This window comes from Eurosta solidaginis, chromosome 4 (assembly GCF_040869045.1).
Source record: "Eurosta solidaginis isolate ZX-2024a chromosome 4, ASM4086904v1, whole genome shotgun sequence".
In the NCBI taxonomy this organism is placed as follows: Eukaryota; Metazoa; Arthropoda; class Insecta; order Diptera; family Tephritidae; genus Eurosta; species Eurosta solidaginis.
In genome coordinates this window covers 43492382-43509481 of record NC_090322.1, presented here as the reverse complement: position 1 = coordinate 43509481, position 17100 = coordinate 43492382, and positions in this window count along the sequence as shown.

The following is a 17100-nucleotide window of genomic DNA, read 5'->3' as shown; positions in this document are numbered from 1 at the left end:
AATCAGGGTTGACTCTAGAATGCGTTTGTACGATATGGGTATCAAATGAAAGGTATTAATGAGTATTTTAAAAGGGCGTGGACCTAAGTACTATAGATGGACGCCTTTTCGAGATATCGCCGTAAAGATGGACTAGGGGTGACTCTAGAATGCGTTTGTACGATATGGGTATCAAATGAAAGGTGTTAATGAGCATTTTAAATGGGAGTAATCCTTAGTTCCATAGGTGGACGCCGTTTCGAAATAACGCCATAAAGGTGGAGCAGGGGTGACCCTAGAATTTGTTTGCACAATATGGGCATCAAACGAAAGGAGTTAATGAGTATTTTAAAAGGGAGTGGGCCTTAGTTCTATAGGTGGACGCCGTTTCGAGATATCGCCTTAAAGGTGGGCCAGGGGTGACTCTAGAATTCGTTTGTGCAATATGGGTATCAAACGAAAGGAGTTAATGAGTATTTTAAGAGGGAGTGGGCCTTAGTTCTATAGGTGGACGCATTTTCGAGGTATCGCAATAAAGGTGGACCAGGGGTGACTCTAGACTTTGTTTGTACGATATGGGTATCAAATGAAAGGTGTTAATGAGTATTTTTAAAAGGGAGTGGGCCTTCGTTTTATAGGTGTTCGCCTTTTCGAGATATCGCCATAAAGGTGACCAGGGGTGACTTTAGAATTTGTTTGTATGATATGGGTATCAAATGAAAGGTGTTAATGATTATTTTAAAAGGGCGGGGGGCTTAGTTCTATAGGTGGACCCCTTTTCGAGATATCGCCATAAAGGTGGACCAGGGGTGACTCTAGAATTCGTTTGTGCAAGATGGGTATCAAACGAAAGGAGTTAATGAGTATTTTAAGAGGGAGGGGGCCTTTCTGGACCAGGGGTGACTCTAGACTTTGTTTGTACGATATGGGTATCAAATGAAAGGTGTTAATGAGTATTTTTAAAAGGGAGTGGGCCCTTGTTCTATAGGTGTTCGCCTTTTCGAAATATCGCCATAAAGGTGGACCAGGGGTGACTCTAGACTTTGTTTGTACGATATGGGTATCAAATTAAAGGTATTAATGAGAGTTTTAAAAGGGAGTGGTGGTAGTTGTATATGTGAAGGCGTTTTCCAGATATCGACCAAAATGTGGACCAGGGTGACCCAGAACATCATCTGTTGGATACCGCTAATTTATTTATATATGTAATACCTGCCAAGATTTTAAGGGTTTTTTATTTCGCCCTGCAGAACTTTTTCATTTTCTTCTACTTAATATAGTAGGTGTCACAATCATTTTATACAGTTTTTTCTAAAGTTATATTTCGCGTCAATAAAACAATCCAATTACCTTACCATATTTCATCCCTTTTTTCGTATTTGGTATAGAATTATGGCATTTTTTTCATTTTTCGTAATTTTCGATATGGAAAAAGTGGGCGTGGTCATAGTCGGATTTCGTTCATTTTTCATACCAAGATAAATTGAGTTCAGATAAGTACGTGAACTGAGTTTTTTGCTCAAGTTATCGTGTTAACGGCCATGCGGAAGGACAGACGGACGACTGTGTATAAAAACTGGGCGTGGCATCAACCGATTTCGCCCATTTTCACAGAAAACAGTTAACGCCATAAAATCTATGCCCCTACCAAATTTCAAAAGGATTGGTTAATTTTTGTTCGACTTATGGCGTTAAAAGTATCCTAGACAAATTAAATGAAAAAGGGCGGAGCCACGCCCATTTTTAAATTTTCTTTTATTTTTGTATTTTGTTGCACCATATCATTACTGGAGTTGAATCTTGACATAATTTACTTATATACTGTAAAGATATTAAATTTTTTGTTAAAATTTTACTTTTAAAAAACATTTTTTTTGAAAGTGGGCGTGGTCTTTCTCCGATTTTGCTAATTTTTATTAAGCGTATATATAGTAATAAGAGTAACGTTCCTGCCAAATTTCATCATGATATCTTCAAAGACTGCCAAATTACAACTTGCAAAAGTTTTAAATTACCTTCTTTTAAAAGTGGGCGGTGCCACGCCCATTGTCCAAAATTTTACTAATTTTCTATTTTGCGTCATAAGTTCAACTCATCTACCAAGTTTCGTCGCTTTATCGGTCTTTTGTAATGAATGATCGCACTTTTTCGGTTTTTCGATATTTTCGATATCGAAAAAGTGGGCGTGGTTATAGTCCGATATCGTTCATTTTAAATAGCGATCTGAGATGAGTGCTCAGGAACCTACATACCAAATTTCATCAAGATACCTCAAAATTTACTCAAGTTATCGTGTTAACGGACGGACGGACGGACGGACGGACGGACGGACGGACATGGCTCAATCAAATTTTGTTTCGATCCTGATTATTTTGATATATGGAAGTCTATATCTATCTCGATTCCTTTATATATGTACAACCAACCGTTATCCAATCAAACTTAATATACTCTGTGAGCTCTGCTCAACTGAGTATAAAAACATTTCTTTATTGAGTACCAGTAAGGAACATAAAATTAATATTACAAAAAAAAACAAGTAAGGAAGGTTAAGTTAGGGTGTAACCGAACATTACATACTCAGTTGAGAGCTATGGTGACAACATAAGGGAAAATAACCATGTACGAAAAAGCAATCAAATGAAAGATATTAAAGAGTATTTTATGAGCGAGTGGGCCTTAGTTCTATAGTTGGACGCCATTTAGGGATATCGCCATAAAGGTGGACCAGGGGTGACTCTAGACTTTGCTTTTACGATATAGGTATCAAATGAAAGGTGTTAATGAGTTTTTTTAAAAGGGAGTGGGCCTTCGTTCTATAGGTGGTCGCCTTTTCGAGATATCGCCATAAAGGTGGACCAGGGGTGACTCTAGAATATGTTTGTACGATATTGGTATCAAATTAAAGGTATTAATGAGAGTTTTAAAAGGGAGTGGTGGTAGTTGTATATGTGAAGTCGTTTTCCAGATATCGATCAAAATGTGGACCAGGGTGACCCAGAACATAATCTGTTGGATACCGCTAATTTATTTATATATGTAATACCTGCCAAGATTTCAAGGGTATTTTATTTCGCCCTGCAGAACTTTTTCATTTGCTTCTACTTAATATGGTAGGTGTCACAACCATTTTACAAAGTTTTTTCTAAAGTTATATTTCGCGTCAATAAACCAATCCAATTACCATGTTTCATCCCTTTTTTCGTATTTTGTATAGAATTATGGCATTTTTGTCATTTTTCGTAATTTTCGATATCGAAAAAGTGGGCGTGGTCATAGTCAGATTTCGTTCATTTTTTATACCAAGATAAAGTGAGTTCAGATAAGTACGTGAACTAAGTTCAGTAAAGATATGTCGATTTTTGCTCAAGTTATCGTATTAACGGCCATGCGGAAGGACAGACGGACGACTGTGTATAAAAACTGGGCGTGGCTTCAACCGATTACGCCCATTTTCACAGAAAACAGTTAACGTCATAAAATCTATGCTCCTACTAAATTTAAAAAGGATTGGGAAATTTTTGTTCGACTTATGGCATTACTAGGGTTGAATGTTGACATAATTTACTTATATACTGTAAAGATATTAACTTTTCTTTTAAAATTTGAATTAAAAAAAATTTTTTTTTAAAAAGTGGGCGTGGTCGTTCTCCGATTTTGCTAATTTTTATTAGGCGTACGTATAGTAATAGGAGTAACGTTCCTGCCAAATTTCATCATGATATCTTCAACGACTGCCAAATTAAAGCTTGCAAAAATTTTAAATTACCTTCTTTTAAAAGTGGGCGGTGCCACGCCCATTGTCCAAAATTTTACTAATTTTCTATTGTTCGTCATAAGTTCAACTCACCTACCAAGTTTCATCGCTTTATCTGTCTTTGGTAATGAATTATTGCACTTTTTCTGTTTTTCGAAATTTTGAATATCGAAAAAGTGGGCGTAGTTACAGTCCGATATCGTTCATTTTAAATAGCGATCTGAGATGAGTGCTCAGGAACCTACATACCAAATTTCATCAAGATACCTCAAAATTTACTCAAGTTATCGTGTTAACAGACAGACGGACGGACATGGCTCAATCAAATTTTTTTTCGATCCTGACGATTTTGATATATGGAAGTGTATATCTATCTCGATTCCTTTATACCTGTACAACCAACCGTTATCCAATCAAACTTAATATACTCTGTGAGCTCTGCTCAACTGAGTATAAAAACATTTCTTTATTGAGTACCAGTAAGTAACATAAAATTAATATTTAACAAAAAAAACAACAGCTGCATTCAATGCAAAAACATTTCTGTGGCAATTTGAAAAAACAACCTAATTCGAGTTAGGATAAAAGTGATATTCTGTCTTCAAACATAAATCCGTTACAGATCTCCCTGTGTTATTTATAATTTTCTGACCCTGTTATTTGTGTTATTATTTTCTGTGCTTCAATTCTATTGATGCAAAATTTGTTCACAATTTTAGAATCTATCTAGAGTTATGCTATTTTTCATAAGCATATTTAAATGATCCATAATTGCTCGGCAGCAAAACAACTTAACTATATATTTTCTTCGAAAAATTTAAAATTTTTTTGCAAATGACTTGCAGTGTAGTGCTGTGTTTTACAAAAATTTACCAAATATGTCAATGTAGTAGCAACGTACTTTCGGGAAGCGATATGTACCAAAAAAAAGTACAAATGTACCATGATTATCATCACTGTCCAGAATCAACCCCGACATATAAAATGTATGCCCTGCTTGCAATGTGTCCCAAAACCACCATCTCTTCAATTGCAATGTAGAACCAACTCCCCTAACACCCCTCTCAGTATGGTCCACCCCTGTTGAAACTGCAAATTTCCTTGGACTCCCGTTAGAGGTATTGAACACAATTTGTGATCGGTCGCGCCTACTGAATGCGGCGAAGCACTGCTACAACAACAACACATACAGAACTACTCAAGCAGAATTGGGATTGGTGAGAACTGTGGGAAGAGGAACACCCCAGGGTGGGGTTTTGTACATCGGGTCGTAGCATTGAACTAGATATTACTTGAGCTTGGTAGTAACTGCAGCTTCGGGGACTTTGCCCTCAACGTTAAGCGAAGTTCTACAGGGCGAGCTAAGCCGGTTACACATCTAGGCGGCAGGAACGGCTTCAATATCAACACAAGCAAGATAGCGTAGATACTCTTCAGTACGAGATCCAAGATACTTCAATTTCGAATGTGCTCACTGAATGGATGTGAAATATCCCTCTCCCCGATAATAAAGTACCTTGTCGTTCATGTATTCAACAAGCTAAGCTGGAAAGTCAATATTGAGAAAAGAGTAGAGATGGCATACATTGAAAAGTGCTCGTGTAAGAGATGAGCTGGCAGCAACTGGGGTTTTATGATATGGGTCTACACAGCGGTCATAAGGCCCATCCTAGCGTACAAGACGTTAGTGTGGTTGCCAGCACATCAACAATACAACATCAAGAAACTTAACAGGATACAGCGAGCAGCACGCGCGGAGTAACAGGAGAACTTATATACGTCCAGCGGAGGCGCTAAATGTTATTCTTGACAAGCTGCCATTGGCCCTCCTCATACGCCTGACAGCTGCTAGCTCAGATATCAAACTTAAGAAGTCAAGAACCTGGAATGAGAATCCGCATGACCACAGCGATATCCTAAAAATTCTCCCTAATGCGAATGCGACAACAGTATACCAATCACACACATTGAACTTTGACAAGAATTTCAAGGTGAGTTTTACTTCGAGAGCGGATTGGTCAGCAGACAAAGTTTACAACGAGGGCAGGACTGAAATTGACTGCTAAATTTGCAATATCTAACCGTTTTCCATACTCAGCTAGTATCTTCCAAACAGATACACTTGGTATAGAGAGGGTCTGTCTTCCCGTGTTAGAGAACCAGGTAAGCGACCCGTTGGTGAGATACGAATATACCGGAAGCCAAGCAGCGCTCAGAGCACTAAATCAACTATTTACGCTCCCTAAGATCGTCGAAAACTGTTAAAAGGATATTGCGCGGAGCACCAAATCTTGCATACAGCACGCTCACTTGGGTACTCCGTCGCAATAACATTGATGGCAATGAAAAAGCGGATGAAAAGGCCAATGCGTCATTAGAAACCTCTAAGGCAGTCATGGTGCACTGGTTACTATCATCAATACAGAGTGGATATTCTTATCAATGTGAAAAAACCCGAAATTAGCAATTGGTACTCTACGGAACTTGCAAAGTATATAGAATTTAATATATTCAGGATCACATCCACCATTACGGGACACTTACAGATTGGCTCATACGCAGTTTTGTGCTACCTGACCTTGAGGTGGTATCAAAATGTTACATAAAGGACATCAGAAGGTTTACTGATCTGCCCAAATTGTTTGAGTTAACATACAGAGTACATTTTGCAATTGGTTCTTGGGTGCAATCTCTTCGGCCGGCCAGCAAAGCAACCAACCAATCAGAGTTATGAAAAGTTAAATTGTGTATGAGTAATTAATAGACTAGTCAATCGTGAATTCCATACTAGTTGTGACGTCGTTTATAACTAGTTAGCTTCACTGCAGGGCATATCTAACATCTATCTACAAACATATTTTTATACCTACTTTTATATGCGTATGCACGTGAATAAATTACTAACAAAGTAGCCAAACAACATAATACGTATAAGCTATAATGTGTGTTTATTCAAAGGCTAGCATAGCCCTCAGTCAGTCCAGGGCCGAACAGAAACTCCGCTACCTCTACACTTATATGTGGCGTAACACACATTAAAAACAATTTTGGATTAGTACCAGGCATGAGCTGCAACGGAATATTGTCTTTTTCATACAATCTAAACAGGGACACCCAATAATGCGTTTGAGGGCTTCTAGGGCTTTTCACCCTAGCGATGAACAGCTCAATTTGAGGGTTGTGTGCTTGTAATCAGTTACTGAAGTGTAGGCAGATTCAAATAGCCAAGTCAAAGAATCACAGACTCAAAGTTTTATCTTTTCAAAACAAAGCGCAGCCTCCGCCATATTTCACATGCTCGTGGCCTAAGGTGATGCTCATGATCACCAGAATAATTCGAGCACCGCGGCCGCCGTGATGTGACGGTAGCATGCTCCGCCTACCACACTGAGGAATAGGTGGAAATAAAAGCGGATGAACTAGGTAAGAAGGGCGCGTTACTCGAAGCTTGTACTGCAGACATTCCAAATATATTTGATGAGTTTAAAAGAAGGTAAAGAAGCAAAGTAACTCTTTTCACTTCAAAGAAGAGAACGAAGGCTTATCATGGCCATCTTATTGGATACTGCCTTCTTATGCCACATACTTTGATATTAGTTAAGTCTATATGGTTGTAATTTTTTTACGTAAAAAATAACTAACGTTCTGATCTATAACTCGTTGCTATTTAACATCGGCACACTATGTATAAGTAGCGTGCCCACCTAACCAATCCAAGATCGCCGACTGACGTGAAGCTATAACTAACATCAAAATAGAAAATTTCTCTAAAACGCTGCTGCCCTTCGGCAGTGGGTTGGAAACACTTCAGAGTATATTTCGACCATCAGCAAATGTCGTTCGCAGTCGGTAGGAAGCAAGAAGCTTCGTCCATTTGTAGGAAGGCTTAGAAAGCAGGTCACACAATTGGGAGCGAAGCATACTCACTGATACTCGGAGACATACTCACGACTTCGAAGGGCATGCTTGAGGTTTTCAAAATTATCAAATTGTCATACCTTTAGTACAAATCTGAAATTTTGTCATGATGTTTATGGAAGCAAAAAAAAAACATTTTGATGGAGACAAGTTGTGAAAAATTTAGACTTTTTTGGTGTTGATGAAAACTTGTATTCAAACATTCAACAATGTAAGCCAACCGCACACAAGCCGTGGACCAATCCGCAAAACGCTGCCTGGGTAATAAGTGATTTGCTCCGTTTGTTTAATAATTACTGTGTGTCTACTTTTAGGCGACCTTAATATACATAGGAAATGATCAATACCCAGTGTTTGAATAGGGCGGAAGTGCAAGGTGAAATTGAATCGTGGAGAGTAACTATTAGGCGGTGGTGAATAATGAGCTTCATATTTCTCTTAATAATGATCACCAGTGGGCTTTACTACAATCGCATTACGTTTGGTACGTTGGCCACGACAGTTGTGATCATCATTGCACACCTTAGAACGATTTTACTAATAAAATGCTTTGGTATTTCAGTGCGCGTTTAAACTACCATTAAGTTAACCTTAGCTTCAAATTGCAGCATTGCCCTTGTATGAACTTTTTTCTAGATCTATATATGCTGCTCCAATTCAATTTCAAAACTTTAACCTCCAGTTTAAAGCATCACCTTTTTTTCGGGAGGGCTAGAAATGCCTAACGCACCACAATTGCTGCCGTCGCAGCAACCGTGTGTCCGTAGACTAAAAAACAGTCCTGTTTGGGAACCGTCGCCCACCCCGGTACCACATTCGCATTACTGCAGGGTGGCATTCCATATTTCTAATTTTTTAAGAGCCGACTGTTGGCCCTGAGTCCATGTTCCCTCTATTTGCTCTGAGTGTCGATCTAATAGCCACTGCTTCGCCTGCGAATTTCTCTGCGCTCCATCTCATCATCCAACAGGCGTGTCATGACTATAGATGCCATTTTGCATTTGCATCAGCATCAGCATTCCTTCCTGTTTCATATTTGTGATACTATATTTCTCGTGGTATGTTCCCCCTCCCCAAAAAAATCTGTGCAAGGTGAGTGTTTCCTTGTAAAAACAGGAGCAGTGGAACATGACGTGTTCTGCGTTTTCTAACTCCGTGGTACACATCGGGCAAAGAGGATCTTCCTCTATCTTACGCTTCCATAAATACTCATTGAAACCGCCATGTCCACTCAGTATCTACATGGTAGTTCAGTTCGCCGCGCTTCCGCTCATTCCGTTGAGCTATATCCCAAACTAATGTGAAGGTCTAAAGACCTTTACTGGAGGCCTCCCACCGTTCTTGCCACTTAGCTATTGTTTCTGTCCTTGCTCTTTTCTTGGCTTCTTCAGATGGTCGCTCGATATTAGTGTTACACAGATCGGCCATTTCGACTGGGATTTTTCGGGTTAGGAAGAGGATCGCGTCGTCGGACCCCGTCCGATAAGCACTTGCTATTTGTATAGTTGCAAGGTGGTGTGCTGCTAATATATCTTTGCGATGGGTCCCGTTTAGATCTGTACCACACTGGAGCTGACGGGTAGCTTCGCTCGGACCGCCTATGTTAGGTGTTATTCGCATAAGTGCTCCATTAACTTTGGTAATTTTCTCTCCCACCGCTCTGAAGTGCTCTTTGAAAGTCAACGTGCACTCCTAAGTATTTTAGAGAATCCTTTGAAGTGATTTGATGATCCCCAACAGTTAAGACTAACTCGTTAGCCGACGGTTTGGAGCTTACTAATGCTACTTCTGTCTTTTGGCTAGCCAACTCCAGTCCCGTATTGGTCAGTCATTCCTTTATTCTTCCTACGGCGTCATTATATAATGCTTGAAGCAGGTCCAGTTTGTTGGCCACTACTACCACTGCAATATCATCAGCATATCCCACAATTTGCGTGTTTTCTGGTAGATCAATCTTTAGCACCCCGTCATACAATGTATTCCAAGGCGTTGGACCGAGAACAGATCCCTGTGGAATGCCTCCTTGATCCGTGTCAAAAAGAAGTAATCTATCGTTAGAGCATCATCTCACGAATTACTTTTATATGGTACTTTTCTTGGCGCTTATTCACAGTACCTCTAAAACCACATCCTGCCAGTGACATATGCGCGGTTAAAGTGTTAAAGTACAAAGTGCCACTATCATTGATTGATTTATGCCAGCAGAAGTCATGTCAGCTGTCAAACAACTTGTCTTACAATCAAGAATTTCGCAGGCAGTATTTAGTTTGATATAGGGTCAACTGCTACTGCCTTTTGATGGGATAATTAGTTTATAAAGTGTTTGTTATACGTATTGTTCATTAATTGCAGGGGAAAAGGGTAGAAGCATCAATGCACTTATGAGCGTCTGCCGGTAAATAAAGACCTAAAAAAGTTTCCGAGGATATAGCTTAATTGCTGCTTTGAGATCTGACAACTCTCCCGCCACTAGTAGCTGGAGCCTTGACCTCGCGAGCGCAGGACGCAAACACAGTACTTGCCCAACTGTTTCTTCCTACAGTTCGCACTTGCTACATCTGCTGTTATTGACAAGGCCTAACTTATAAGGATGTGACGTAAGAAAACTGTGTCTAGTTAGTATGCCCATCAAGAGCCTTAAAGTGTCAATCATCTGCCGCACAATCGGTTGAAGGCTTTCGCCAAATCAGCCATTTGTACCAAAAATACTAAAGATGTATTAGTCTAACATATTTACTGCTGTAAACCATTTACCCTGAGATATTATATGCACTCTTACATGGATGAAAGAATGTTTGCTTAAGCACAGCAACCACACTAATGTTTTCTCTCTCGTTGTGCCCTAAGGCTTCATATTCGGATACAACTCTATTGTATTCCGTTTGAAGGACTGGGTTTTTCGCAAGTCGTGTCTCGTTGCGATAGAATTGAGAACACGCACTTTTTAATGAGGGGCCTAGGCTAAATTCTTTCCTAAAGGGCAAGGAGACTACGTATTTGCCATCGTTGTTCCGAACTGTTGTGGATTTGTATAGCTCCTCGCAGTAAGTATCACCTTTATTGATGCTCCTCTTCTTTGGAATTTCCTCTATCTCCCAAAAGGCCGCCAATTGTTTATCTAAAGTGACCTCATTGAAATATGAAACTAGGGTCTTATTTGTATCAACCGCATCTGTCCGGCCTGTCAAAATCCAGCCGAACACCGTTTCCTGTGCTATTAATGTGTTTAGCACGTCCTTCCTGATACAACCTAGCATAATTTGGGGGTATATGTCTCCGCCCAGAATTAAGTCGACTGGCTCATTGACAAAGAATCTTTTGTCAGCCAGTACTAAGTCAGGGAATGCTTGCCTAGTCATTGCGTTTATTTGGCAAGTTGGAAGATTCCCTGTTAATTGTGGTAAAACCAGCATGATCGTATTGATCTCGATTAATGGGTCTGTTGGTGACCGCAATTGTATGTTGCACGCTTCTTTTACTTGTGCAGACATTGTATTACTGATGCCCGAAACTTGGGCATGCAGGCGTTTGGATGGTAGATTAATTCTGCTCTTTAGTTTCTCGGTAATGAATGAGCATTCAGATCCCGAGTCTATTAGGGTTCTCGCCGAATAGTCAACACCATTAAAACGAATATTGACCTGAGCTGTCCCTAGTAATACCCCTTTATTTGTGTTTGCGAAACATGAGTTCACATTATTAATCGGAGCGTTTTCTCTTTCAGCATTGCGTCGTATTTGAGCTTCCCGTGAGGTAGATGCTCCTATAGTGTAGGAGTATTTGTTGGTTTTGGCTGATTCGAAATATGAAGCAGCGCATGATGTCTTAAATGACATGTGGCACAGTTCATTTGACTGGTGCACTTTGTCACCGAATGGCCAGCAGAAAGGCAGTTTATGCACCCACGGCTGCTCTTAATATGTTCAAACCGTTTATTGGGTGTTAAACGTAAGAACTTTTCACACTTTGAAATTCGATGTGCAGGACTTTTGCACATCTTACACGTAGGTTTGGCTACTGTTGCACTTGCCTGGTAGGACCCTAATCGTTTCGACGATGTATCTGCCGAGAAACGAGAAGCATGTGGCTTAGAGGGTTTTGAAACCGTATCCCCTCTTATATCTACGACAGTTTCCAACGTTTGGAATCTGCTGGATAAGAATTTATCCATATCTACCCATTTTGAAATTTCTGTTTTATTTTCTATGGTTTGTTCCCATAGAGCCAGTGTGGTTTCTGGCAGTTTTGTGGAGCACAAATACGTAAGAATTGCATCCCAGTTTGATATGTCAATCTTGTGACATTGAAGCGCTGAGATACAATTGTTTATTTCACGTTGCAGTTTTTTAATGGAGCTACCGCATTCGCTCTCAACTGCTTTTAAACTAAAAAGAATTTTTAATTGGGCCTTGACCAAGATACGTTTGTTTTCGTATCGGTCACATAAATTTTTCCACGCTGTATCGAAACCGTCTGTTGTTAAGGAACACCGTTCCACTATCTCTTTGGCCTCCCCTTGAGTTTTTTGCCTTAAATAGTATAGTTTTTGCACTGCATGGAGTTTACTATTCTTAATATATATGGCAGTGAACATGTCCCTAAAGGACGGCCATGAAATATAGTCACCTTTGAAAATATCCGTATCACATGCTGGCAGGCGCACATGATATTCCATGTTATCTGAGACATCTACTTTCTTATCTTTCTTTTCAAAATTTTCCAAAAGCTCAGCTATTGCCGCCTGACACTTTAGGAAGCTGAAATAGCACATTTTATGCTTCTTCTTGATAGCCGATAAGTCCTTTGAATCAAGCTCTGATGAACCTAAGAGCTTTTCGTATGTCACCTTCGTAGCTTCCCACAGAGTTTTTAACTCATCCCTTTGGTATATTAGGGAGTGTTTACTGTGTTGTGAAGGTGACATGTCGTTGAAGTCATTTTCATACTCCGTCACTGCATCTGCTTGGCGTGTATAGGTATCCATTATATGAAAATTTATTGAAATATTAATTGATTAATTGCCTTTGCAGAGAGTATTGAGTGAAAATGAACTGAAACGAAGGACTGTGTTTGAGAGAGATCTCTCGAGGAAGTGGCCTCGAAGCTTGCGAGAAAGCTAGGAATTTATTTAAAGAATGTGCAATTTTCGTGGTGGCAACGGCGCGCACCCACGTAATTATTCAAAGAATGCTCTAATGCAGATGTGCCAATGACTTGTGTAAGCCAATAAATATTGGCTAGTGAAGAAAGTGGTGTTAGTGAAAAAATAAAGAAATGTATGAACGTTCGTTATGGACTTTTTGGTAATTTAACCAAGGACTGTGATCTTTTGTATCACAAAAAATTAGATCAGTCAAAACTGATTTGTGTATTGCCGCAAAATAAATAATAATTCAATTTTAAAAAATTGAACAAGAAATAAGCCTTTTGGCCACCCAAACAACAACAACAATATGTGTAGTTTTAAAAATAAGTGCACTTTGCACTGAAACAACAAAATAAATTGCAGTAATGCCCGTGTAAATAAGTGCAAGTGATTTTTATGTGGGAGAAAATTGTATTTAATTAAATGTGCGCCTAAATAAATTTACAGGTTTCTTAATAAGTAACCTTAACAAATCGAATTTTTGGGCAGTGGATTAAATGAATTTTTTCAGATAAATCCTGCAGAGGTGAAAATAGAAAAGTGACGCAAATCTTTGAGGTTATGTTAACCTTTTAGAGCAGTGTTGTGCTACCTCGAGCTGTGTCCGGAAAATCTTACCGCTGGTGGGGGATTGTTCCGGATAGTCACAAGGCGTGTTGCACAAACTTTAAATAACTGCGTTAAGCGCCTTTTTCTATTTTTGCACAAAGTAAAACTTCTCACTTCACAAAAAAAAAAAAAAAAATCACTTGCACTGTTTGATATAATCACTTTGTAATTTGTTATTTTTATTTGTGAAATTTTATTAAATGTGAAATTAAAGAAAACCCTACCTAGCACGGAATATTTTCAAACCACGTACCTTTCAATAAATTGCTGATCCGGATTAGTAGATTGACTTTTTGTGGATTGTCGGTGTTGTTGATGTTGTTTGGAGGTTGGATGTCGCTCAAATCTGTTTGTGTATGCCAATTGCTGATGAATATATTATCACTATCGTAAATCTCTTCTTCCTCGATTTAATTGCCTAGGGAGTGGAGTGGACTGTAGTTATTGGTGATTGGCTCTTCTTACCGGCGTGGTAAGGACCATGAACAAATGCGTGGTGGCAACGGCGCGCACCCACGAATTTGTTAAATAATAGTTAAGGCGAAAGAGGGGGAAGAAAATAAAAACACCAAAAGGATTTCGTATTAATAAAAAGAATTCACAAAGTGCTTTTATTTATATAAATACAACAAGTGTTAAGAAAAGGTTTAACAAATGTTGTGGAAAATGATATATATATGATAATAATTTTGAAAAGTTGAACTTACGTGAACGGGCGATTACGTGTTCCTTTGCTGGCTGCTGGATTAAAAGAGGACGAGACTCTTTTCCACATGAGCCGATGAACCCACGATACAGCCACTTCGTTGGGTTTCCCGGCAACAAAGTTGCTGTACCACGGGCTCACAGCGGTAAACATCTAAGATACATACGTACCACCACTCACACATGCCTATGTGTATAGTGATCACAAGAATATGCGGGTGGTAGTAACGAAGAAAATAAACAAAGAAAGTTATGTTACGAGGGGGGGGGGGGGGGGAGATATATTTAGGCCTGTGGCCTAAACACACCACAGACAAGTTGGTAGTTATAAATGTAGGAATACAAGGAGTACGCCTTATGTTCCTTCCAAGGTATTGTTGGGGCTATAAATTGCAACTGGCAGCATGGATCATCTTAATTCCATTGAAGTACAAGTAGGCCTGTGGCCTAAACACACCACAGACAAGTTGGTAGTTATAAATGTAGGAATACAAGGAGTACGCCTTATGTTCCTTCCAAGGTATTGTTGGGGCTATAAATTGCAACTGGCAGCATGGATCATCTTAATTCCATTGAAGTACAACCCGCCTGACGTGTTGGATCAGCTGCAAGATTGCAGAGATTAGTGCGATATTACGGTCACTCCACAAGGCTGGGTTCTATAATTTGTTAGTGATCAATCAGCTGCGCAGGCGGTTCGACGATGTGTTCGTCTAACTCACGACGCGCGAAAATGATGACTCAGTGATAATAAGCGGCAAGTTCCTACCAAAAATTGGCTGTTTAATGGATTAGGAACTTATATGTCTGAGCATATCATTTCGGGTTGTACACAAACGTGGAAAGGACGGATCTGGTCCCGTTCACTATTAGGTACAAGGCCTTGAGCTTGCCTCGGTCAGATAGTGGTTTTCCTATCCAAATTAAAAACAACAAAATTTCCATGAAATACACACAACTTTGTGCAGTGGAGAAAGCAGCCCGCAAAGGCATTGTAGAGCGTTAGCGATAGTGAGAGTAACTTACCGGATGTGAATCTGACACCCTATGGTACTACAACCTTCAGATATTCATACCTTGAAGCGATTTGTTCGATTTTTACTAAGTGTGAGTCATGAGAAATGTTAAGTTTTCGGATATAATTCTTGAACAAATTACGTTGGTTGAGCAGAAGAGACCTCGTACGATGAATGCGATTAAAAGTTCTTCCTAGGAGATGGCAGCTGTACGCGTTTGCAGTGGCGAGTTTTAATGATGAAGCGGCTAAACTTAGGCGGACAAAAGACGATGGGCCAGCCAAGAAGATACTTTGACCCGCAACTCTCACCTATACTTAAGCATGTATTAATCCTCAACTTACCGAGAAAGTGTTGGGGGTATTAGTAATGCATAAGTGTGGGCAAGCTTTCAATGTACTAAGATTTGAAAGACATTAAGCTATAGGAAGCGGCGACCTGCTCGTTCTAGTACCCGTTATGTCACCACAAGTTCATTTTAGGTAAAAAGACGGACTTTAAATGAATATGTTGCGATAGAGTCAAGAACCTTGTCGCAAATGCTACACGTCTGGAACTGTGCGTGAAGCTTTCGCTACGTACATTTTACTGGTCCATAGTAAAAGAACATTAGTCCCATTATTATTTACAGGTTGGCTGAGCACAAGGCTCTACGTCAGTTGGGGTCACGCTGCAAAGTATTTCAAAGTCGCGCGGCATTCAATAAGCTGGCGCAGGCTAGTACTGTCCTGTCCCCAATTCAAGACTTTGACTCGTTTTACGGCCTTGTTTCCAATTTGCGATTTGTTTCTAGTTCCGTTGCCTAGTCCTTTCTACTGCTGCGCAATCTTTCTAGGTTTTTTAACTACTTCATTATGTCTATTATTACATGCTATCCTCTATGCTTCGTTACTTTTATGCACATATTCCACGAATGTCTTGGAAGTGTAATCTTCTCCGAAGATGCTGCGCAGTCTACATCTTCGCTATAAGACCTCGCACATTTAAAAAATATATGATACGCATTCTCTATTGTTTCCCAAACGCAGTGGTCGTATATATTTTTTTTCTCGTGTTTGAACCGGTGATGGTATTCCTTACAACATTCGTATCCGTTTAAGAACTGTGTTAGGTAGATGTCCACTGTGCCATGCCGTTGTGATAGCAGCCATTTTCCAATATGTCAATGGGATAAATCCCTACTATTGCTAGCGCTGCCTCGTCTGAGACGTTTCAAAGTGCTGCTTTGGACTATGTAGGCAATTGAAAAGTGAAGTTCTCTCTCGGCGAACAAAAATCACGCTCTAAAAGTCGCTCATCAAACATGGCCAGATGTATGGCCCGGAATCGTGGACGGGATCGAGAGAGAATGGGATGGCTCTTGGAGTGTGCGAGCGAAAAGTTCACCGGAAGATTTATGGTCCTGTCCGTGATCACGACGGTGAGTATCGAAAGAGGTGTAATAAGGAGCTGTATGAGCTTTACGCAGCATTGACGATAGTGCATCGACACTTTAGAAGCAGAAGAAGGGGAAATCAGCACTGTGTAGGGAGAGACGGGTGGAGGAGGACTTGACTTCCCTTGGTGCTCCCAATTGGCCTCAGGTAAGCGAAACAGGTAAGCTGGCGAGACTTTTCACGAAACGGCCAAAATCGCTTAGGCGGTTAAGCGCCAATTAATGATGATAACAACTAATGCAATGTCATCCTCGAATTCAATAATTGCAACTCTATTGGGTACTTTGAGTTGCAATACTCCATCGTACAAAATTTTTCAGAGCAGTGGACTAAGACCCTTAAGGAATGGCGCCTGTGACATGTAGGTTGTTCGTACTAGCTAAAGTTCTGTATTCAAGAAGTAAACGTTTAAAGTAGCTGCGAATTGTCCTCATAATAGGATAAACTAATGGGATCTATTGTACGCAGAGCTTTATTGAAGACATTCTTGACATCTAAGGTTACTACAAGGCAGTACGAGCCATCGAGTGCAAC